At 41.2% G+C, this 25,642-nt stretch overlaps 1 protein-coding gene and 1 pseudogene across 1 annotated transcript in view; one reads left to right on the forward strand and one right to left on the reverse strand.

Moving 5' to 3' along the window:
* TNN (tenascin N) overlaps positions 1-25,642 on the reverse strand; it is a 119,561-nt gene that overhangs the window by 77,368 nt on the left and 16,551 nt on the right. The gene's annotated exons all lie outside the window — the stretch shown is intronic.
* Positions 18,534-19,745, forward strand: LOC101149669 (endosome-associated-trafficking regulator 1-like; annotated as a pseudogene).

A 25,642-nucleotide genomic window follows, 5' to 3' on the forward strand; every position in this document is an offset into this window, starting at 1 on the left:
ACTCCGGGTTTCAAGTGATTCTCCTGTCTCAGCCTCCTGAGTAGATGGGATTACAGGCACCCACCACCACGGCCAGCTAATTTTTATTTTTTTAGTAGAGGCAGGGTTTCCTCACGTTGCCCAGGCTGGCCTCAAACTCCTGACCTCAGGTGATCCACCTGCCTCAGCCTTCCAAAGTGCTAGGATTACAGGCGCGAGCCACCACACCCGGCCCAAACCGTCAGTTTCAACCAACTCAGCCTCCTCTCAGTCCCTGGTAAACATGATGCTCCTCCTTGTCTCCAGACACTGGTGATGCAGCCCCCACTTCTTGAGTCAATCCCATCTCCACATCCAAGAGATCTGCTCAGATTTCCCTACTATAATAGCCTGAATCAATGTGAAATGTTTTTTTAACACCTGGCTTCAGAGTTTTTCTTAGAGAGATAACTCTCTTTGTTCAGGAAAATACTTAGGATCCTTAGGACAAGTTTGCAATGAAACAAAGAAACAAACAAACCAAAACAAAAAAAATGCAAAACTGCTCTGCATGAAATAAATAGTAACTGGCAGTAGGAAAACAGAAAAGATTGTTAAGATTATGAAGGTCATGAGGCTAAGGCCTGGGGAGGAGTAGGGCAGGTGAAATAGGAAAATCACTTTTAAGAACAAGAATGTCTACTCAATATTACATTGTTTGCTTTGCCTTTTTTTTTTTTTTTTTTTTTTTGAGACAGTCTCACTTTGTGGCCTAGGCTGGAGTGCAGTGACACAATCTTGGCTCACTGCAACTTCTGCCTCCCAGGTTCAAGTGATACTCCTGCCTCAGCCTTCCAAGTAGCTGGGACCACAAGTGCACACCACCACGCCTGACAAATTTTTGTACATTTAGTAGAGATGGGTTTCACCATGTTGGCCAGGCTGGTCTCAAACTCCTGGCCTCAAGTGATTCACCCTCCTTGGCCTCTCAAAGTGTCTGGATTACAGGTGTGAGCCACCAACCCTGGCTTGTTTGCTTTGTTTTCTATAAATCCCTCTTCCTGGTCCCAAACCTTAAGTTAAGTCTTCCATCCACACAAATGCTTTTTTTAACTCATGTGATGGGGGAAGATAAACCAAAAGACAGGAGCTACGTCACACATCTGGGTCAGCACTGCACAAGGAAATGTCTGTAAGATGTGAGGCATAGTGCAACAGACTTCAGAGGAAGCAGAAATTCGGGTCCAGGCGTGACCCCTGGGATGTAAGCCCTTCACACTGCCCAGGACAGAATCCAGAGGAGTTGGTCATGGATGTGGGAATGGGGAGATCTCAGATTTCTCACAAGTTGTAGGATCGAGATTGGAGCCAATTTTATTTAACTCCCTAAGAAAGCTGATCTTGGCTGACACCTGAGCTATAGGATTTCTTCTCAGAATTCTTCATTTAGAGACTTTCAGTAGTGGCTAGCTGTTAGTTGTGTCCGCGCAGAGGCTCCTTAACTTCAGTATGAGCTCATGGAGAATGAGGACTGTTTTCTTTTATTGCCTTCACTACCTATGGTATTGTAAAGTAAATAATAAGCTATCTGAAATTCCATCATGACAGATTTATGCCTTAAGATGCCCAAGAACAAGGCAAATTCCCCAAACATATGGGCCCTACACCGTGGTAGCAGGCCCTATTTTGCCTGCCTCCCTGAGAGCCTTGCCCTTCTTCTTCACCAAGAACCCTAATTTTATTTTGATGTCTACTCACCACGTCCTGATCTTGGTTGGGCTCAGGGAAGGGCTCTGACTGATCTAAGCAAACCAGGGTAATTTCATTACCCTTGCCAGTGACTAATTTAGGCAAGAACATGCAGTGAATTTGAGGGTGGGTGAGACATAAAGGAGAGGACACAGATGGAGATTCAAGGAAAGGTTCCTTCACTCAAAAAAAAAAAAAAAAAAAAAAAAAAAAGACAAGGTGTGGTGGCTCACACCTACCATCCCAGCACTTTGGGAGGCCAAGGCAGGCAGATTGCTTGAGCCCATGATTTTGAGACCAGCCTGGGCAACATGACGAGGCCCTGTCTTAAAAAAAAAAAATCAAACAACAATGAAAAAAAAACCCCACAACAACAAACACAAAACACATACAGAAAAATTAGCTGGGCATAGTGGTGTGAACCTGTAGTCCCAGCTACTCTCGAGGCTGAAGTAGGAAGATCACCTGAGTTCAGGAGGTCAAGGCTGCAGGGTGCTGTGATCATGCCCTTGGACTCCAGCCTGGGCAACAGAGTGAGACCCTGTCTCAAAACAAAACAAAACAAAACAAAACAAATTCAAAAGAATTGGATATTGTCACATCTACAAAGAACACCTAGAACTGTGGAATACACCTTATAACCAACCATAAGGGGTGCTAGCCAAAGACAAAGAAAACACACCAAGGATGTCGGAACAGAAAATGGAAGAAATCCTGTTTTTATGATGTTGCTATCCTGCTGAATTAACCACCTCTCAAGTTTTCCTACTTCAGAACTTTCTTGAATCAGGAGTTTGTTTGTTAGAGCTGCTAGCATTCTAAGGGATTCAGTTTTTTTTTTTCTTAGTAACATGTAAATGGAAAAATGATACAAGAGCCTATACTCAAACTAGGGGAATAGTTTAACATGAAACTAATTTCAACTCATTTTGTCCAAATAGTATAACCCATTCCAGAACAACCCGGAAAAACGTCACTGATTCAAATGATGGTTCAACCAACATGTTATTATGTCTTATTTTATTTGAGAAAAATGTAGGAGAAAGCATTCCAACGTCAGTCATCTGTGGTCATCTCTAATTGCATTCATCCTAAGAAATCTTCAAAAACCCAGTAGCCCAATGTGCTGGCTCTAAGGGAACCTGAATCAGTTGTCTAGTTTGGAGACCTAGAGCTGCTCTCAGCTGGTTTTGATCTGTTTGAGCTGGCTGGAAGATATGTCTTCATATCTTTAATTAGGATTCTGCTGAATCTAAAAGAACTGAAACCAAAGCTGAACAGACCTCTAGGGTCAAGATCTTGTGTTGGCGCTCTCTGTGTGTGTGTGTGTGTGTGTGTGTGTGTGTGTGTGTGTGTGTGTGTGTGTGTGTGTGCGCGCGCGCACACGCGCTCTCACGCTCCATAAATTATATTTATTCTGTATCCATTTTCTTCTTATTCATCCCTTGTAATAGTTACTGAATTCAAGTCTCTAATAGTGCTTACAGAGATGCACCATCTTTGACATTAGATGTGTGTGCCTATAAAAACAGAGAAGAGAATGTGGGATTCAGCAAAGAAGGTTTATTATTCCCTTCAAGGCAATGAGATACCTTGATTCTTTTCCCATCAATATTTCCTTCTCTTGGGTCAATATGTTTTGATATCCATCTCAGTAGAAGTCAGTATCTTCTCATTAACCTCTTTTAGCAATAGCAGTTGCTATGAGCCAATGACCTGGTGTGTGAAATTAGAAATCTGCATTTGCAGCTAGGGACCCAGAACCTAGGGGCTGACAGTTCGATCCTTAGAAGGCTCTTCATGCATTACTTGCCCATAGGTTGCTATTTTGTAAATATCATTATTTTCATGACAAAAGTAACTTATTATTGTAGACGAACTAGAAAATGTATAAAAATATAAAAAAGAAAATTAACATTTTCTGTAATTTTCACAACCAGAAATAACCAGTAATTTTTTTCTACGAATGTTTTCATATGTAGAGAGACATATGATACCTGTGCATATACATAAAAACAAGATTAAACAATTAAGATTATATTATATAGGGAATTTTTTCTGCTGTTTGCTCTTTATATAGTAACTTTTTTCTCCATTTTCTTACATTTATTTAAAAAGACATGCTTTTTAATGTTGCACAGCATTCTAGTATGTACATCAAATATACGGGGGAAGGGACTGCTTGCAGAGGGACACAAAGAAATTTAGGGGAGTACTGGAAATGTTGTATATCTTGATGGTGGTGGTTGTCATAGGACTTTATACTTTGCCAAAACTCATTGAACTGTACATTTTACAAGTATAAATTTTAATATATATATAAATTATATCTCAATAAACCTGACTTAAGAAGAGAAAAATGAAAAGACTTGCTGAAGGATCCCCACATAATTTGACTTAGTGTTGCCCAGGTCTTGGTCTACCCTATAATTCTCTCAGTCTTGGCAGCACATGGTAATCGCTTGGGAAGTTTTAATAAAAGAAATTGGCAGTGTTGGGGTGGGGAAGAGAACCAGAGCCTCTGATTTAATTGGCCATGGGTCAAACCCAAGAACTGTATTTTGTAAACGTTCCCCTGGTGGTTCTAAAATGTGCAAGTGTGTAGCCAGAGTTGAGAACTACTGATCTACACTATAAGTCATTTAGATTAGGGAGGCAGGAGGATAAAAAATGGAGTAAGTAAATTTCACAACCATAATATCATTTTATATAATAAATTTCATAAACTAAACATTTATTACTACACTGATTTTCTTTGTCTTATTTTCCCCAAAGCCCTGAGATAGTCATATATATATAGATAGATAGATGCGCATATATATATATATACACACGTATATATATATGCACATCTATATATATATACGTATAGATATATATATATATTTGAGACAGAGTTTTGCTCTTGGCTCTTGTTTCCCAAGTTTGAGTACAGTGGCGCAATCTTGCCTCCCTGCAACCTCCGCCTCCCATGTTCAAGCGATTCTCCTGCCTCAGCCTCCCAAGTAGCTGGGGTTACAGGCACACGCCACCACGCCCAGCTAATTTTTTGTACTTTTAGTAGAAACAGGGTTTCACCATGTTAGCCAGGCTGGTCTCGAACTCCTGACCTCAAGTGATCCATCCACCTCAGCCTCCCAAAGTGCTGGGATTACAGGCATAAGCCACTGTGCCCGGCCATTATATATTTTTTGAGATTTAATTCACATACCATAAAAGTATGCTTTTAATATTTTGATCTAATGGTTCTTAGTGTGCTCACAAGGTTGAACAGCCATCACCATTATCTAATTTGAGAACATTTTTATCAACTCAAAAAGAAACCCCACACCTATTAGCAGTCACTTCCCACTTCCCCCTCCCCCAGTCCATGACAACCACTCATCTACTTTCTGTCTCTATGGATTTGTCTGTTCTGGACATTTCGTATAAATTGAATCATGCAATATGTGGCCTTTTGTGTCTGGCTTCTCTCACTGAGCATAATGTTTTCAAGATTTATCCATGCTGTAGCATATCTAAGAATTTAATTCCTTTTTATGGCTAAATAATATTTTATCATATGGATATACCACATTTTGTTTAACTATTCATCAGTTGATGAAGATTTGAGTTGTTTCAACTTTTTGGCTTTTATGAATAATGCTGCTAAGAATATTTGTGTCCAAGTTTTTATGCAGATAAATGCTTTTGTCTTTGATATTTGTATATTTAACTAGGAGTGCAGTTAATTTCTGGGGCATATGGTCTCTCTATATTTAATTTTTTGAGGAACTGCCAAATGGTTTTCCAAAGTGGCTGCACCATTTTATATTCCCACCAACAATGTATAAAAATTCCAATTTTTCTGTGTCCCCACCAACACTTGTTATTATTTGTTTTTTTTTATAGTGGGTCTGAAATGCTATGTTACAGTTTTTATTTTCCTTTCTCTAATGATTAATGATGTTGAACATCTTTTCATGTGCTTATTGAACATTTGTATATCTTCTTTGGACAATTCTTTGCCCATTGTTTCATTTTTTTTTTTGGTTTTTATTGTTGAGTTGTAAGAGTTCTTTATATATTCAGGATACTAGACCTTTAATAGATAGATGGTTTGCAAACATTTTCTCCCCTTCTTGGATTATCTTTTCACTTTCTTGATAATGTCTTTTGAAGCACAACAATTTTTAATTTAATAAGGTCAAAATTTTTTTCCTTTGTTTCTTGTGCTTTAGGTGTCATATATAAGAAACCATTGACTAATCCAGGGTTATGAGATTGACAAGTTTGTTATAGTTTTAGCTTTAACACTTAAGCCAGTGATCCACTTTGAGTTAATTTTTGCATATGACATGAGACAAGAATCCAACTCTATCCTTTTGCATGTGGATATCCAATTGTCCCAGGAGCATTTTTGGGGAGGACTCTTCTTTCCACATTAAATTGTCCTGGCATTCTTTCCTGTTGAAAATCATAGTCACATGCACTTTTTTAAGTATTTAATTTACACTCCCATCAATAGTGTAAAAGCGTCCCTATTTCTCTACATCCTTTCCAGTATCTGCTGTTTCCTGACTTTTTAATGATCGCCATTCTAACTGGCGTGAGATGGTATCTCATTGTGGTTTTGATTTGCATTTCTCTAATGACTAGTGATGATAAGCTTTTTTCATATGTTTTTTGGCCACATAAATGTCTTCTTTTGAGAAGTACCTGTTCATATCCTTCACCCACTTTTTGATGGGGTTGCTTGTTTTTTCTTGTAAATTTGTTTAAGTTCCTTGTAGATTCTGGATATTAGCACTTTGTCAGATGGATGGATTGCAAAAATTTTCTCCCATTCTGTAGGTTGCCTGTTCACTATGATGCTAGTTTCTTTTGCTCTGCAGAAGCTCTTTAGTTTAATAACATCCCATTTGTTAGTTTTGGCTTTTGTTGCAATTGCTTTTGGTGTTTTAGTCATGAAGTCTTTGCCCATGCCTATGTCCTGAATGGTATTGCCTAGGTTTTCTTCTAGGGTTTTTATGGTTTTAGGTCTTACATTTAAGTCTTCAATCCATCTTGAGTTAATTTTTGTATAAGGTGTAAGGAACAGGTTCAGTTTCAGTTTTCTGAATATAGCTATCCAGTTTTCCCAACACCATTTATTAAATAGGGAATTCTTTCCCCATTGCTTGCTTTTGTCAGGTTTGTCAGAGATCAGATGGTTGTAGATGTGTGGTGTTATTTCTGAGGCCTATGTTCTGTTCCATTGGTCTATATATCTGTTTTGGTACCAGTACCATGCTGTTTTGGTTACTGTGGCCTTGTAGTATAGTTTGAAGTCAGGTAGCGTGATGCCTCCAGCTTTGTTCTTTTGGCTAAGATACTGTGGTGATTCCTCAAGGATCTAGAACTAGAAATACCATTTGACCCAGCAATCCCATTACTGGGTATATACTCAAAGGATTATAAATCATTCTACTATAAAGACACATGCACACATATGTTTATTGCAGCACTATTCACAATAGCAAAGACTTGGAACCAAGCCAAATGCCCATCAACAATAGACAGGATAAAGAAAATGTGGCACATGTACACCATGGAATACTATGCAGCCATAAAAAAGAATGAGTTCATGTCCTTTGCATGGATATGGATGAAGCTGGAAACCGTCATTCTCAGCAAACTAACACAGGAAGAGAAAACCAAACACCGCATGTTCTCACTCATAAGTGGGAGTTTAACAATGAGAATATATGGACACAGGGAAGGGAACATCACACACCAGGGCCTGTCAGCAGGTGGGGGGCAAGGGAATGGGTAGCATTAGAAGAAATACCTAATGTAGATGACGGGTTGATGGGTGCAGCAAACCACCATGGCACATGTATACCTATGTAACAAACCTGCACGTTCTGCACATGTATCTCAGAACTTAAAGTATAATAAAAAATAAAAATAAAAAAATTAAACTATTTACCTCTACTCACCTGGAAGAAATGTTAATGTATTCTGTCTGTTGATTAGGAGCTCTAAGTCCAATTATTTATGTCTATATACCAGTGGGCCTGGTGCCTACTAGTTGTGGCTTCTGAGTGCCAAGTTCCCATAGCTCCTGAATAAGTGCTTTTTAAATAAATTGATCTTGAGGTTAATCAATTTAGTAAACATAGCATAATTTATTTCTGATCATGTTGATTATTCTGATTCAAGTGGATCTCTATAATCAGCCAAAAGGACCAAACTAACTTGTCAAGTTGACAGCCTTAGAGTTGAAATAGTGGAAGAATTCTTGGGAGGACAGTTGCCTACCAAGCATGACCACAATTTTGTCTGGTTGTTTACACCTCTTCCATGTGACTCGTATTAAATCCTGACCTATTCTAAGACAATCATAGTAATTCTAGTCTCCCTGACATTGTTTCATGTAGAAAAGAATGTTTGACCCAATTCTGTCAAATGAGGCTTCTGGAACAGTTTTCCAATATAGTAATAGTTGGTCCTTCTCCTTCCAATGGTGGTTGTCACCCTTGCCTGGAATATGGCAGCCACTTTACTACTATGAGGGGAGCTGAACATGATAAAGGATGACAGAGAAGAAATATGGGAGGAATCTGGGTCCTCAATGACATACTTGATCCCCTAAGTTAATCAATCTTGGTGCTTTCTTACCTTGGGATTTTTCATTCTCTGAGTATTTATTTCTTCATCATTTAAGCAAATTGGGTAAGGGTGCTGTCTTACTTGTGCTCAAATCATTCTAACCAACATAGACCCCCTAAGTTTTCACAGAAAATGCCCTTCAGACTGCAAAACTTCAAGAGGATGGTAAAACTGGACACAGTACATGGAAATTTGAAATTCTCCAAGAGTAGAGTTTCCAAACTTAGCCCCAGATGAAGCTTCCTTGAGATATGCAAACAGTCCTGCCTTCTACGCTGGGGATGATGGGAGAAGTATCATACATAGGTTGAATTTTTTGCACTGAGAAGGAGCTGAAAGAGTCCATAGATATAGGGGTCTCCTCCCTGACAGTGGCCATCCTCCCTGTGGCTGCGACCTCCAGCTGGAGTGCTCACCATCCTGTAATGAAGGAAACTCCAGCAGTATGTTGCAGCCAGCATGTATGGCTTTCCAAAGATGATTATGCTCCGTGACATCACATTGGTAGCTTAAAAATCGGCCATTGTGGGAGTATTCATGCCATGGAAATCAGCAAATGGATTTTCCCCCTGGAAAGCCGGCTGTTAAATGTTACCAACACACCACTGGAAATTCCCTCTACATCGCTTCTGGGGATCAGAGGTTTCCTTATACAACCAAGGCATCCTAACATCTCCCAAATTTCATGGGTGTAAATCAAAAAGATGAAAGACCCCACTGTCCCTCCCTGAAGATGACTAACTGCTTAAAAATGATGGGAAAATCCACTTACTTTCCTTTCCTACTGAGTGGTAGTGGTAGTGGTAGTGTCCTGTCTCAGATTTTCCTCCTAAGGCCATGCTGTTCAGGCTTTAAAAAACAAAACAAAACACAAGTTTGATTCCCCCTAATAGCCTAACTGCCAATGTTTGGGCTTTATTTTTCAGTCTTCTTAATTGTTTTCTCAGAGGATGGTATTACAGCAAGTCTGCTGTGTGGGCGACTGTTCCATTCCATGCAAGGGCAAAGCCACGGGTAATGACAAGGTCCTCTTGTGGAAGTGCTGAGGTCACCCATTTAAGGCCATCTGGTCCCTGAAAAATGAGTGTATAGGCAGCTTAGAGTGACTGGGGAACAGGATTCCCACAGGCACCTCTGCAGACCACCATCCCTCTGCCTCCTGCCTTCCCATCTCCCTCCAGCTCTACTCTCCTGTGGCCATTCCTAGCTTGGCCTCACAGGCTCTTCTTCTGCCCATGCTCTTGCCAAGTACAGGGCTGGAAAATGTTGGGAAGGGGGCAAAATTCATTATCTCATTATCAACACAGCATCATCCCCACTGGAGCCTAAATCTCGAGACAGACTTTTTTTAAATTATGGAATATTTCAGGCAAACAAAAAGATATACGGAAGAGTGTTATAAACCCTCTTGTATCTTGTAAGCTGGGTAGGGTCCCAGCTTAGGAAAGAAAACACATTACAAACACTTCCTGTGTATGCATCTCTGATACTTCCCTCTCTCCAAGAAAGAAACACTTTCCTGAAATTGGGATTATCATTCCAGTACATATCTTTATATTTTTATCACATATGTCTATAGGTAGGTTTAAACAGTATATAGAATTGGTCCAAGTATTTTTAAGCTTTATGTAAATAGTATCATTGTATGTCTCTTGATGCAACTTGCTTTATTTCTGTCAATATTATAGAGTTTTTTGTTTTGTTTTGGTTTGGTTTTTGGTTTTGTGTTTTTGTTTTTTGTTGTTGTCTGTTTGTTTGTTTGTTTGTTTGAGACAAAGTCTCACTTTGTTGCCCAGGCTGGAGTGCCGTGTTGTGATCATGGCTACTGCATCTTCAACCTCCCTTGCTCAAGCGATTACTCTCACCTCAGCCTCCTGAGTAACTGAGACCACAGGCATGCACCACCACACCCAGCTAATTTTTTAAAGTTTTTTTGTACAGACGGGGTCTCCCTGTGTTACCCAGGCTGGTCTCAAACTCTTGGCCTCAAGTGATCCTCCTGCCTTGGCCTCCCAAAGTGTTGGGATTACAGGCATGAACCATTGCACCTGGCCCAATATTATGTTTTTATCCATGTTTGTGTTTATTTCTTATTGCTGCATAACAAACTGCTACAAATGTGGTGGCTGAAAACAACACATATTTATTGTCTCACAGTTTGTGTGGCTCAGAAGCCCAGGTGTGGCTTAGCTGGGTCCCTTGCTCAGGATCTCACAGTTGCAGTCAAGGTGCTGCCTGGGCTCCAATCTCATCTAGAGAAGCTGGCTGGAGAAGAATTCACTTCCAAGCCCTTCAAGGTTTTGGCATAACTCATTTCCTTGATTCTGTGTGGCCGAGGGTCTCAGCTTCTAAAAGTTGCTCACAGTTCCTTGCCACGTGGCCCTCTTTCTGGGCAGTTCATGTCACAGCAGCGTGCTTTTTCAAGGCCATAAGAAGTCTCTCGCTCTAGTCTGCTACAACGGAGTCTTATATAATATAAAGACCTATTCCATCACTTTTGTCATATTCTATGGATTAGCATCAAGTTACAGGTTCTTCCCATGCTCAAAGGGAGGGGATTAAAAAAAGGATGGACACCAGCAGGTAGGAGTCATTGGGATCTGTCTATCTGCCTGGATCTGTCTGTCTGCCTAAGATCTGTCTGCCATACTGTTGATACATGTGACTCAAGTCCATTTATTCCTGTTGCTATGTTCTAAGCATGGAGGAAAGACCAGGTGAGGACAAAGAAAGCAGCTGGCCATCTATATGCCAAGGAGAAAGGCTTCCAAGGGAATCAACCCTACTGACACCTTTGTCTCAGACTTCCAGCCTCCAGAAGTGCAAGAAAATAAATTTCTGTTGTTTAAGCCACACAACCTCTGGTACTTTGTTATGGCCACTCATGCAAACAAATATAGGAAACACTGGTGTACCAGTCAGAACATTAAGTTTTCTTATCTGCAAATGTGGGCTATCTCTCCATTTATTCTTCATTATCTCTCCATTTAATATTATTGTTTTATTTTCTACTGGCAAGGTTCTATAGTTTTCTCCATAAGCATCTTAATATATCTTTTGTTAGATTTATTCTAAGTTACCTTATATTTTTGGTTTTATTCTCTTACTAATTCTAATAACTTTTTCGTAGATTTTCACAAGTTTCTCTAAAAAATATCGTGTGAAAATGACAGTTTGATTCCCTTCTTTTCTATTCTTATATTTTTGCACAAAATTGAATAGGAGTACTGAAAGCTGCTATCCTTGTTTTAATCTTGATCTTCAAGGGTATACTTCTAAAGTTTCAAGGTCACATGTTTTTCTGAAGGGACTTTTGCCCCCTAACATCCTGCAGCAGATGCTGAGTAAATCAACCCCTATTGCCCCCTTTCTCTTACCCCTTCTCTCTCCTTGCCCTCCATTACAATCTATCTGTTCTGAGCTACACATCTTGAAAATAAAGTGAATTGATGTGGCAATTCACACTAAGATGCTTCTGGCTGATCAATGATCAAATGACACATACCCATTTGCGGGGGGATGTCTAGACCCAAGAGATAACTGTGACTGCTGGGGCCTGAGTATAAACATCTCAGATCACGGTAGTCATGGAAAACACCCACAGGACTGCTTTACAACTACCTCTTAAAATTATCATTTCTTTGGCACTTGCTCTCTGGGTAGCCAGATCAGACTAGCTCAGATGAACCAAGAGAAATTCCAGAAGATGGAAACTTAATTTCTCCCCTAATTTTGATCAAACTACCCAGACTCACACTTCAGTCCCACCATTTATTGATGTGGCCTTGGGCAAGGTTCTTCTCTCCTGCCCCAGTAGCCTGACCTGTCAAATGGGGATCATAGTAGCACCTTCCTACCCACAGGTTTTGTGAGGATTAAATGAATATTAATATAACTCACTTGGAACAGTGCTGGGCACACAGTAAACCCTCAGTAAACGTTAGCTAAACCCATGGGATGGCCACCACTGCACCTCTTCAGTTACTTAGTAGATTTTATATTTCTTTCCTTTTTCCTTAAAATCTCAAAACACAGTATTTAAATGTTATTCTGTCCCCTATATGTTCTACCCTGCAGGCTGGCATAGAATACTGCTCTAGTCTGTTTGTAAAAGTTCATCCAACCCCACCTTTCAACAGTCACATTACCACTCTCCTTGTCTTTTCTTTTTTTTTCCCTAATATTTAAGGTCGGATGCCATGAGCTTCTAGGCCAGCTTTCTGCAGTAAATGAAGTGCTGAGCAAGAAGAAAGCAATCCTGAAAGGACCATGCTGACCTTGACAATAGTCAAGGAGGCTATAAATGCTGGCATGCTGGAGAGAACCCCAGACAGGGCCCGGTTCACAGCCCTGTCTTTGGAAACTCTAGGGGCCCCAGTAGACATGGTGACTTCGATGATATCTGGGCCAGGGTCACAGAGAGTAACAGTAGAATGGGGAATGTCCAGCCTTACTTCTTTTCAGTAAGACCCATCAGGCATTGAACTTACTAGGCTGTAACCTCTTGGAGAGCAGAGAGCTGCCATGCTCATTGACCACATTATCTCAATATCTAGCACCATGCATGGTACCTACTAGGCACTAGCAGATGGACACAAGTTTATAGTAATTTCCCCCCGGCATCCAACCCCATCAAAGCCTAATGCAGTTCTAGCTACAGAATAGATGGTTAATAAATACTGGTAAGAATTCTTCAAGTGGTGGTTGATTGTGCTGCAAAATTAGTGCTATCACTTCGGTGAGCTGAGTTACTGGTAGGTATTCACCTGTCTTGCAACATTCTTCTGTTATATTGCACAAGTACACACATCCTCAGTAAACCACTGTAGAGGAGAAGGTTAAGTCACTAGAAAGATACAGCTCTGTCCACTAAGATAGGCATTTTATCAACAGTAATGAAGTATTGGATGTTACTGTCTTTCTCAGCAGCATCAGATATGTATTGAGGAACTAAGCCAGGCAAAGCACTGTGCCAAATAAGGAGATACAAAGAGGCATAGGACACAGCCCTAGCCCATGAGGGAGTTCAGGTGAGGCATCAAGAGAAAGAAGCACTAACACAGAATGAGCTAGAAAGGAACAAAGGCACAATGGTCAGAACTCAAGTTTGCCTCTTTTAGAAAATCCAGAGCTTCTGGAACTGCAGAAAGCCATCATTGATGATTCCAGCTGCCGACAACAGCAAAGCAGGAAAATTTCAGAGGAAACCTCTGCCACACATGTGCCTCCTCAACCAGAAGAGCGACGAAATGCTTCTGCTGCCTTTCTTACTCCAAATCTCAGATGAATGCCTCTCATTGGTGGAATCTAACTGGGAACACTGCCAGCAAAGTATTCAGGGACATGTGGTTCTCCGGCTTTCAACCCCTGAGATGACGGTGGAGTGCAGAAGGAATGGCATGATGTTGTCCACAGACAATTAAGCACGAAAGATTTCTAAGTGTAACTATAGAAAAATAAATTCTAAGGCAGTTAACCTTTGCTGAGGACCTCAAGAGCAATACAATCTGTGCTTAAAGATAGGTGTTATCATGAGAGCTGGGGCCTTTGAAGAAGGCTTTGGGTAGAGTCAGAACCTAAGACAAGGCTTTGTTGAGTAGGGAAGGAAAAAGAAGAAGAGTGCATGGAGATGAATACTCAAGCATTTATTCTGTCGCTCACTCATGCAATTAGCCTTACATTCAGCAAACATTTATTGCTAAGCATTAGGCTAGGTAACTGGAATCCTAGACAGTGAGAAGCCACTGAGGCTTTTTAAGAAAGGAAATAATTTGATGAGATTTTTAGTGTAGACAGATCATTTCGAAAACGTATATGGGCTTAGACAAAGCTGAAAGGATGTGCACCTCAATGTTACAATGCTTGTCTCTGAATGGGAAAAACATGATTAAATGTTACTATCTTTCCTGCATGTCTCATATTTTTTAAATATCATACAATGAGTATGGATTACTTTCTAACAGAAAAAAATTTTCAAGTAAGAAGATAGAAACATCAAACTTTTCACAGCGTGGAGGAGGCTCATCACACATTTTGTCATCTGACGGTTCCAAAGACTAGGATACCCTACCCTTCCCCTCACCTTCTTCTTCTCCTAATTGCCTCTTACTCATTCCCCAGTTTTCAACTGAAACTTTGCTTCACTGAAAAGCTTTGCTTGACACCTAAGGCTAAGTTAGCTCTCCAAGTTTTTACACTCTTGGTCCCTAGGGTTCTCGCACCATTTGTGATACTTACAAGTATTGAATGTCTGTCTTTCCCACCAGAACATAAGCCCCATGAGGGCAGGATCACAGATGTTTCCCAAGCACAGTGGTCCCTCCATTAAATATCATTGGAATGAATCAATATGGCTTTACAGGGTATAAGACTGGAGACAGACAGACCAGTAGGAAGGCAGTTATTGTCATCTTGACAAAGGATGGAGAGTACCTATACTGAATAAAGGGCAGAGCAATGGAGGGGAGGAAGAGCTATGGAGATGTTACAGAAAAGAATCTGCAGAACCTAGTGACTACTTGGATTCATTCAACAAGAAACAGAGGCTTGGGGAAAATTTTGGAGATAGAACCGATAGGACTTGCTGAAGGATTAGATGCTGGAGTGATGGAAAGAGAGAGAGAGATCAGGGAGACTTCAAGAGTTTCGTCTTGAGCAGCTGGATGTATGGTGATAAAATTTTCTGAGATGGAGATGGCGATTGTTAGAGGGAGGGATAAGTTGCAATTTCAGATGAGAAGTAAGGAGTGGGAAGAAACGCAGGGTGAATCCCAGATTTTGGCTTGTGGGTCATTCTTTTAGACTAAAAATACAGAAAGTGAACTAAGCTCAAGGAAAAAAACTGAATTCGGTTTTGGACAAGTTGAGTTCGAAGTGCCCATTGAGACATCAAAAATATACGCAATTATCCAGGTCTAGAATTCAGGAGAGATTTCTAGATGTAGACAAAGATATGGACTTGGTGATTATAGTAAAGCCATCCAGGTAAATAAGAACATACATAAGAAGAAAAGGGCAGAAAAAGACCAACATCAAAACTTTTGGGAAACTGATATTTATGAGGAAAAGGTGCCCTAAAAGGAAATTGAAAAGGAATTGTCAGAAAGGTGAGAATATCAGGAAATTATATGAAACACGGAGCATCATTTTAATCAAGGCAAGAGTTATAAGAAGTGAGCAATACATTGAGTGACAAGTAGGAGCCAGATGCTGGAGATCCTTAAATGCCAGGGAACACACATCCACTGAAAATAAAGGGATGAAAAAAGATATTCCATGCCAATGGAAACAAAAAAAAAAGAGCAGGAGTTGCTATACTTCTATCAGACAAAATAGATTTCAAGAAAAAAACAACTATAAGAAGAGACAAACAAGGTCACTATACAATTATAAAGGGGTCTCAGGAGGTGGAGGTTGCAATGAGCTGAGATTGCACCACTGCACTCCAGCCTGGGCAACAGAATGAGACTCTGCTCAAAAAAAAAATGATAAATAAGTCAATTCAGCAAGAGGAGATAACAATTTTGAATAAATGTATACCCAACACTGGAGCACCCAGATATATAAAGTAAATATTGTTAGAGCTAAAGAGAGAGATAGGCCCTGATACAATATAGCTGGAGACTTCAACACCTCACTTTCAGCGTTGGACAGATCTTCCAGCCAGAAAATAAACAAAGAAACATTAATCGGCACTATAGACCAAATGGTTCTCATAGATATTTACAGAATATTTCATCCAACGGCTGCAGGATACACATTCTCCTCAGCACGTGGATCATTCTCAAGGATAGATCACATGTTAGGTCACAAAACAAGTCTTAAAACACTAAAAAAATTGAAATAATATCAAGCATCTTCTCTGACCACAATGGAATAAAACTAGAAATCAATAACAAGAATAATTTTGGAAACTATACAAATACATGCAAATTAAACAATATGCTCCTGAATGACCAGTGGGTCAATGAAGAAATTAAGAAGGAATTTGAAAATTTCTTAAAACAAATGATAATGAAAACACAACATACCAAAACTATGGGATATAGTAAAAGCACTACTAAGAATGAATTTTATAGTTAAAAGTGCCTACATTGAAAAAGAAGAAAAGCTTCAAATAAACAACCTAACAATGCATCTTAAAGAACTAGAAAAGCAAGAGCAAAATAAACCCAAAATTAGTAGCAGAAATGAAATAATAAAGATCAGAGAAGAAATAAATAAAATTAAAATGAAGAAAACAATACAAAAGATAAAAGAAACAAAAAGTTGGTTTTTTAAAAAGTTAAACAAAATAGAGGCTGGGTGTGGTGGCTCATGCCTGTAATCCCAGCACTTTGGGAGCCCAAGGCAGGAGGATCACTTGAGGTCAGGAGTTTGAGGCAAGCTTGGGCAACATGGTGAAACCCTGTCTCTATAAAATATACAAAAATCAGCTGGGCGGGGTGTCCATGCCTGTAATCCCAGCTACTTGGGAGGCTAAGGCAAGAGATTCACTTGAACCTGGGAGGCAGAGGTTGTAGCAAGCCGAGATCATGCCACTGCACTTCAGCCTGGGTGACAGAACAAGACTCTGTCTCAAAAAAAAAAAAAAAAAAAGACAAACCTTTAGCCAGATTAAGAAAAAGAAGATAAACAAACAAATAAAATCAGAAATGAAAAAGGAGGCATTACAACTGTTACCACAGAAATTCAACAGATTATTAGTGGCTACTATGAACAACTATATGCCAATAAATTGGAAAATCTAGAAGAAATGGACAAATTCCTAGACACATACAACCTCCCCAGGTTGAACCATGAAGAAATCCAAAACCTGAACAGATCAATAACAAGCAACAAGATCGAAACCATAATAAAAAGTCTCCCAGTAATAAAAAGCGCAGGACTTAGCTTCACTGTTGAATTCTATCAAACGTTTAAAGAAGAAATAATACCAAACCTATTCAAACTATTCCAAAAATAGAGGAGGAGGGAATACTTACAAACTCATTCTGAGGTTAGCATGATACCAAAACCAAACAAAGACACATCAAAAAAAAAGAAAACTACATGCCAATATCTGATTAATATTGGTGCAATAATCCTCAACAAACTACTACCATACCAAATTCAACAATACATTAAAAAGATCATTCATCAGCTGGGCGTGGTGGCTCACGCCTGTAATCTCAGCACTTTGGGAGGCCAAGGCGGGCGGATCACGAGGTCAGGAGACCAAGACCATCCTGGCTAACACGGTGAAACCCCGTCTCTACTAATAATACAAAAAATTAGCCGGGCGTGGTCGCAGGCACCTGTAGTCTCAGCCACTCGGGAGGCTGAGGCAGGAGAAAGGCGTGAACCCGGGAGGCGGAGCTTACAGTGAGCCGAGATCGCGCCACTACACTCCAGCCTGGGTGACAGAGAGAGACTCCGTCTCAAAAAAAAAAAAAAAATCATTTATCATGACCAAGTGGAATTTATCCCTGGGATGCAAGAATAGTTCAACATACACACATCAATCAGTGTGATACATCATATCAACAGAATGGACAAAAATGATATGATCATTTTAATTGATGCTGAAAAAGCATTCGATAAAATTCGACATCCCTTCATGATAAAAACCCTCAAAAAACCAGATATAGAAGGAACATACCTCAACATAATAAAAGCCATGTATGACAGACCCACAGCTAGTATCATACGGAATGGGGAAAAACAAAAAGCCTTTCCCGTAAGACCTGGAGAATGACATGGATGCCCACTGTCATCACTGTTATTCAACATAGTACTGGAAGTCCTAGCTACAGCAATCAGACAAGAGAAAGAAATAAAAGGCATCCAAATCGGAAAGGAAGAAGTCAAATTACCTTTGCTTGCAGATGATATGATCTCACATTTGGAAAAACCTGAAAACTTCACCAAAAAACTATTAGAACTGATAAATTCAGTAAAGCTGCAGAACAGGAAATCAATATACAAAAATTAGCATTTTTAGTAGCATTTCTATATGCCAACAGTGAAATCTGAGAAAGAAATTTAAAAAGTAATCCCATCTAATAATAGCTACAAATAAAATCAAATACCTAAGAAATGGAGAGGCTCGGAGGAGCGGGGGCGGCCGAGCGGTGGGCGACTGGGGCGGCTACACGGGCCGCGGCACTGGCAGAGCCCGGGCCATGGAGCCGCCGCTGCCGGGCCAGGCAGGTCCTGCCCCGCCGGGCCCGCGGCGATGTCGGGCTACCCGCGCCGCCCGGGCGCCACCCCGCTGTCCCGAGCCCGGAGCCTCGCCATTCCCGACGATGACAAATTTGAAGATCTTGAAGAGGCAAATCCATTCTTCTTTAAAGAGTTTCTGAAGACCAAGAACCTCCGCCTGTCAAAAGAGGACCCAGCCAGCAGAATTTATGCAAAGGAAGCCTCGAGGCATTCACTGGGACTTGACCACAACTCCTCACCCTCCCAAACCGGGGGGTATGGCCTAGAGTATCAGCAGCCATTTTTCGAGGACCCGACAGGGGCCGGTGACCTCCTGGATAAGGAGGAGGATGAGGACACCAGACGGAGTGGGGCCTACCTGCCGTCCGCCATCGAGCAGACTCACCCCGAGAGGGTCCCTGCCGCCACGTTGCCCTGCAGCACACACCTTTCCTTTTTCTCCACCCCGTCGGAGCTGGCAGGGCCTCAGTCTCTGCCCCCGTGGGCGTTGAGTGGCACTGATTCTCGTGCCTCCGGCCTCTCTGGCAGGGAGTCCTAGCGCAGACTTTGCGGCTCATGGAGAGTCTCTGGGAGACAGGCACCTGCGGACGCTGCAGATAAGTTATGAAGCACTGAAAGATGAAAATTCTAAGCTGAGAAGAAAGCTGAATGAGGTTCAGAGCTTCTCTGAAGCTCAAACAGAAATGGTGAGGACACTTGAGCGGAAATTAGAAGCAAAAATGATCAATGAGGAAAGCGACTACCACGACTTGGAGTCGGTGGTTCAGCAGGTGGAGCAGAAACTGGAGCAGAACCTGGAGCTGATGACCAAACGGGCTGTAAAGGCAGAAAACCAGGTCGTGAAACTGAAACCGGAAATCAATTTGCTCCAGGCGCAGGTCTCCAACTTCCAGCGAGAGAATGACGCCCTGCAGTGCGGCCAGGGCGCCAGCCTGACAGTGGTGAAGCAGAACGCCGACGTGGCCTTGCAGAACCTCCGGGTAGTCATGAACAGCGCACAGGCTTCCATTAAGCAACTGGTTTCCGGAGCTGAGGCAGTGAATCTGGTTGCCGAAATCCTTAAATCTGTAGACAGAATTTCTGAAATTAAAGACGAGGAGGAAGACTCTTGAGGACCCCTGGGTGTTCTCAGCATGAAGCTCCTTGTATGCCCTGAAATCACCACCGCTTGATCTAAATGTGCAGTTGTGTCCTTAAATATGCAGTCTTTACCCAGAGTAAAGTGTTTATCGCAAGGGTCCAGTGTCGTGACCTCAGCCAGTTCTTGGCCACCGCAATGGGAGCAGCCCTGGCCGACCGAGTTGCCTCTGTGGTTTCTATGCAGCCCTTCTTGGCGAAATTCCTGCGATCTTACAGATTCTAATGAGGAAGACACTGTCATAAAAGCCAAAGATTTTAAGAAAAAGAGCGGTTCTGGAATCAGTGTTTTCCAGTCCCATCCCAGAACATCAGTTGTAAGATAAGTACAATTGATTGTCCTTGATTTCGTAAGTAGAACAAACACTAAATGTGCCTCTGAGACGGCGATCCTGGGCAGGGACCTATGCCTTACGCCGACACTCAGGGCTCCCTCTGGCTCCCAGGTCACTCCTGTGGCCCCAGCGGGCGGTGCGTGCAGTCATGGACCGAGTGCGCAGGGGCCACCGCGTGGCTGCTGCTGTCCTCCCCAGGACCCACGGGGACCAAGGTCACACATTCTGTGCTGTGAAGCTGTCCAGATGCGCCTCTTTGGCTGGGGGTTCTGGTGGACGTTTCAAGTGGCATTTTGTACAATGCAGTTTAGAATTCAGGAATTTCAAGTATGTGCAGAGCCCACCCGGGTCTGTGAGGTCCCAGCTGCCTTTCTCACCGCCTCCCGCAGACAGAAGGCCACGAGTACTAAATGCCTTTTTTCCTATAGATTTTTTTAAACTTTTTTTCCCTCCTTTTCCAATTGATAGCCTTCTTATTTAATAAATTCTGTAGTTCACAAAAAAACCTAAGAATTAACCAAAGAAGTGAAAGACATCCATAATAAAAACTATAAAACACCGATTAAAGAAACTGAAGAAGACACCAAAAAAATGGAAAGATATTCCATGTTCATTAATGGGAAAAATCAACGTTGTTAAAATGTTCATACTACCCAAAGCAATCTACAGATTCAATACAATCCCTATCAAAATACCAGAGACATTCATCACAGAAATAGAAAAAACAATCGCACAATTTATAAGCAACCACAAAAGACCCAGAATAGCAAAACTATCCAAAATAAAAGGAACAAATCTGGAGGAATCACATTACTCGACTAAAAATTATACTACAAAGCTAAAGTAACAAAAACAGCATGGTATTGGCATAAAAACAGACACATAGACGAATGGAGCAGAATAGAGAACCCAGAAACAAATTGACGCACCCACAGTGAACTTATTTTTTACAAAGGTGCAAAGAACACACTGGGGAAAAGACAGCCTCTTCAATAAACGGTGCTGGGAAAACTGGATATCCATACACAGAAGAATGAAAGTAGACCTCTATCTCTTGCCATACACAAAAATCAATTCCAAATAGTTTAAAGACTTAAATCTAAGACCTCAAACTATGAAACTACTACAAAAAAACATTGGGGAAAATGTCCAGGACATTGGTCTGGGAAAAGACTTCTTGAGTAATATCCCACAAGCACAGACAATCAAAGCAAACATGGACAAATGGGATCACATCAAGTTAAAAAGCTTCTGTGCAGCAAAGGAAGCAATCAATAAAGTAAAGAGACAACCCAACAAATGGGAGAAAACATTTGCAAACGACCCATCTGATAAGGGATTAATACCTGGAATATATAAGGAGCTCAGACAACTCTATAGGAAAAGATCTAATAATCCAATTTTTAAAAGGGCAAAAAGCTGAATAGACATTTCTCAGATGAAGACATATACACGGCAAACAGACATATGAAAAGGTGCTCAACATCATTGATCATCAGAGAAATGCAAATCAAGACTATAATGAAATATCATCTCACCCCAGTTAAAATGGCTAATATCCAAAAGACAGGCAATAACAAATGCTGGCAAGGATATAGAAAGAAGAGAACCCTTGTACATGGTTGGTGAGGATGTAATTTAGTACAACCACTATGGATAACAGTCTGGAGTTTTCTCAAAAAACTAAAAATAGAGCTACCATATGATCCAGCAATCCCACTGCTGGGTAGATGCCCTAAAGAAAGGAAATCAGTATTTCAAAAAGGCATCTGCACTCCTATATTTACTACAGCACTGTTGACAATACCTAAGATTAGGAAGCAACCTAAGTGTCCGTCAACAGAATGAATAAAGAAAATATGGTACATATATGGAGTACTTCAGCCATAATAAAAGAATGAAATTCTGTTATCTGCAACAACGTGGATGGAACTGGAGGTCATTATATTAAGTGAAATAAGCCAGGTACAGAAAAACAGACATTGCATGTTCTCACTTATTTCTGGGATCTAAAAATCAGAGGATGACTAATGGGTACAAAAAAGTTAGAAAGAATGAATAAAGTTGAGTGCAGTGGCTCATGTCTGTAATTCCAGCACTTTGGGAGGCCGAGGTGGGCAGATCACTTGAGGCCAGGAGTTCGAGACCATCTTAGCCAACATGGCGAAACCCCGTCTCTACTAAAAATACAAAAATTAGCCAAATGTAGTGGTACACACCTGTAATCCCAACTACTATGGAGGCTGAAACATGAGAATTGCTTGAACCCAGGAGGCAGAGGTTGCAGTGAGCCAAAATCACACCACGGCACTCCAGCCTGGGTGACAGAGAAAGAAAAAAAGAATAAGACCTAGTATTCGATAGCACAACAGGGTGACTACAGTCAATAACAATTTAATTGTACATTTTAATATAACTGAAAAAGTATAATTGGATTGTTTGTAACACAAAGGATAAATGTGTGAGGGGATGGATGCCCCATTTTTCATGATGTGACTATTATGTATTGTATGCCTGTATCAAAACATTTTATGTACCCTATAAATATATATGCCTACTAAAACCCGCAAAAAGTAAAATAAAAATATTTTTAAAATAAAAAAAAAATAAAATAAATCCCAGGGAAGAGGTTGACTCTTTACCCAGCTCCTCCATGATGAGTAGTGATGATGGGTGTACTGGATGTGCTGGCTATTGCCGGCTGAGCCTCCCAGCCCTGCAGGGGAATTAAAAAACAATGTGGGCCAAGGGTCCAGAATCTGAGATTTGGAGGAAGGAAGTAGAGCATGACCTTTTAAGAATATATTTCTCATCAAAAAATATGTCATATAAACCAAATCACCACTGACTTCGATAAGCTGAAGAGTAAAACCCAGAATTTCAAGAGCTGTCATTATTTTGCTTGGTTCTTCTAATCAGACCTTCAGCAATGACAGAGGACAGAAAAACATCCCCCAGGAATCCTGCTGGTCTAGCCAAGTCCAAAACTAACCACGGCTCATCCAATAGCCTCTACCATGAGCCTCTGTTGTAGAGCTCTGGCGCCACATGGACCATGGAACTTTTTGTTTATGTTCCAGAAGGAGTCGTCAGGCAAGTGCAGAAAAAGATCCGTGCACCTTTCCATTACAATGTTCCACAAGAAGAAGATGGCCTGAGGCAAGGGGAAAGCAGACATCATGACTCTCTTAAACTTTGGCAGCCTTACCTTCTACCATGCCACTGTGGTTTTGGGAGAGGTTTAAAACTAAGCTTCAAAAACAATTACAAAGGAAGGATCTGGCTAAACATAACCACACAGGGAGACAGAGATGAGGCGGGTCTGTGCAGAAGACATTGGGGTGCATGGAGAGTGTGTGAGCATGAATGTGGGGGAAGGCACCTCAGCTGACGTCTTAGTGGATAGCGTGTATTAGGGAACCTGTATGTCACCAGAGTATGTGCCTATCTGTTTGAACTGGAAAAGCAAATAGCAATTCAGACTGACAGAAAGATGGTTAGTAACTGGCAGTGTGTTTATGAACATCTGCATGAAACTGTGCTTGGCATAAACACGTTGCAGACACACAATGTGTGGTTGCTTTCAAATAGTCCCAAAGTTCTGAACACTGACAGAAGCCAGAAGCTGCAGAGACTCAACTGAGAGATGAACTAGATCCATCTGCTGCCCCAGGAATGGCTGGCCTGAGAACTCTGTGCTTGAGAACCTGCCTGGGGAGACAGAGAACAAAGAGCAAGGTAAACACAGCTGATGGGGAAGCTCTTTGATCAAAGCTTTGGCCAACCTTCCCCCTAGCCCCCAGTTTCACTCCACACTGGGTTCCTCTTCCCAGTGGAAGGTAAGTGAATAGGCAGAGAAATCTTAAAGAGAGAGACCACCTCCAGGGATGCAAAAGCCAGAGCCTGCACAGCCTTGATCTCCTGAAGCTCAAGAAGCTGTGGGTGAGCTGAGCCCTCTACACTTCCTTCCCAGTGAGAGAAGACAGGCCTCTTCTTTCTCTTGGCTTTGTGGTGAGGCCTAGTGTCTCCAGTGGGATCAAAGAGGCAAAGAAAGAAGCTCACAGGTGAAGAGGAATCAAGAAGGGGTCAAGGATAACAATTAGTCCTAAAAGTAAGGTAGGTCTAAGGCTAAAGGTATGGCACCAAAGCCAATGGAAGAAGAGGAAGATCTACACCAAAGAGACAGCCTCTACCAGCTCTGTCCAGTCCTGCCCTGTTCAGTGAGCTACTTCTGGGTGCTACAAAAGCCAAGAAGACATGATCTGTAAGCTCCTGAAGCTCACTGGTTTCTAGACAGCAGGCGATTACAAAGCCTAATAATACATGAGTGCCGGAGGTGAGTGCAGGGTGCTAGGAGCAAACAGAGGAGCAATCCTAACCTTGCTTGGAGTCCCGAGGAAAGCCTCCTGGAGGAGATGGGTATAGGTTCTTTGAGAGCAGGAACAATACTGTGTACATGCATGCATACGCATGTACACGTGTGTGATATGCACCCTCCACATCCCTGCACAATATTTTGCATATGGCAGATACTTAATAAAGGCGAATCCTAATTCTTGAGTGAATTCAAGAATTAATTATTTTTTCTACTATGTCTGTGAACACTCCTCTGCTTTCTTCCTAAATCTTCTTCCTCTTCTTTTCCTTTGCTGGAAATATCCAAAGAGCTTCATTTGGGGGTAAAATCCAGCAATCTGAATGTCAATAAGTTATAGAAACGGCCATTTTATGACATTAGACAAAATGAGAGAAAAGTATACTTGTAGCCCCAGTTAGAATGAGAAATCACCATCGTTATGCTCATCATAGAGCATTTGTTCAATACTCACTGTGTGCTAGTTGCTATTCTAAGTGCTTTAAGTATGAATTTTGCTAAATCCTTTAATCCCCACAGCAGCCCAGTGAGGTGAGGAGTATTGCAGGTTTAGACTCTTACACACAGAGGGGTCGTGTAACTTGCTCAAGGTCCCAGGGCAAGCAGATGGTGGAGCCAACACAGTCTGGCTCCAGAGTCTGTAACTCATACTACATCCCACCCTCAGGACTGAAAACTTGAAAATTCAAGCATCTGGAATTTACACTGCAATGTATAGACCAGAGATCACTCATTATTTAAAAACCTTTTGAGGCTGCATAATCTCCACCAGTTCATTTTTCTCTGACACCCTCTGTTTCCCTGTAGGGACTGACAAGTACTAAATTCAAAGAGCTTTATAGTTGGTCTCTTTTGCCCAGGCTTTTATTCCAGTGATAATAAATGTACAGCATAAAAAAAAAGATACTGTTAGAACCATGGGATTCATCCTTTTCTCCATCAGATAGTAGGGACAAGTCAAAATCCTACTGCATTCTGGCAATACGAGGTCAAGAAGGCCTGGGCACCAGGATAAAAGACCATAATAGCAGAACAGGCTTTCTTGGCCCCAGGTAAGTGTTTGTGCTTTGGTCTCACCATGTGAAAAATGGAGCTGATGATCTTTCAGCCTCATTAGTGCACTGCAAGGTTAACAAACTCATGTCTATATCTGAGAGGTCTATATGTTCTCAGAGGAAACAAAGATGGCTAAGATGTAGTAACCCAAAAAACATCATTAACAGTGACTAGCGTCAATCTTCTTTGATTCTTT

This window comes from Gorilla gorilla, chromosome 1 (genome assembly GCF_029281585.2).
Source record: "Gorilla gorilla gorilla isolate KB3781 chromosome 1, NHGRI_mGorGor1-v2.1_pri, whole genome shotgun sequence".
NCBI classification, from domain to species: Eukaryota; Metazoa; Chordata; class Mammalia; order Primates; family Hominidae; genus Gorilla; species Gorilla gorilla.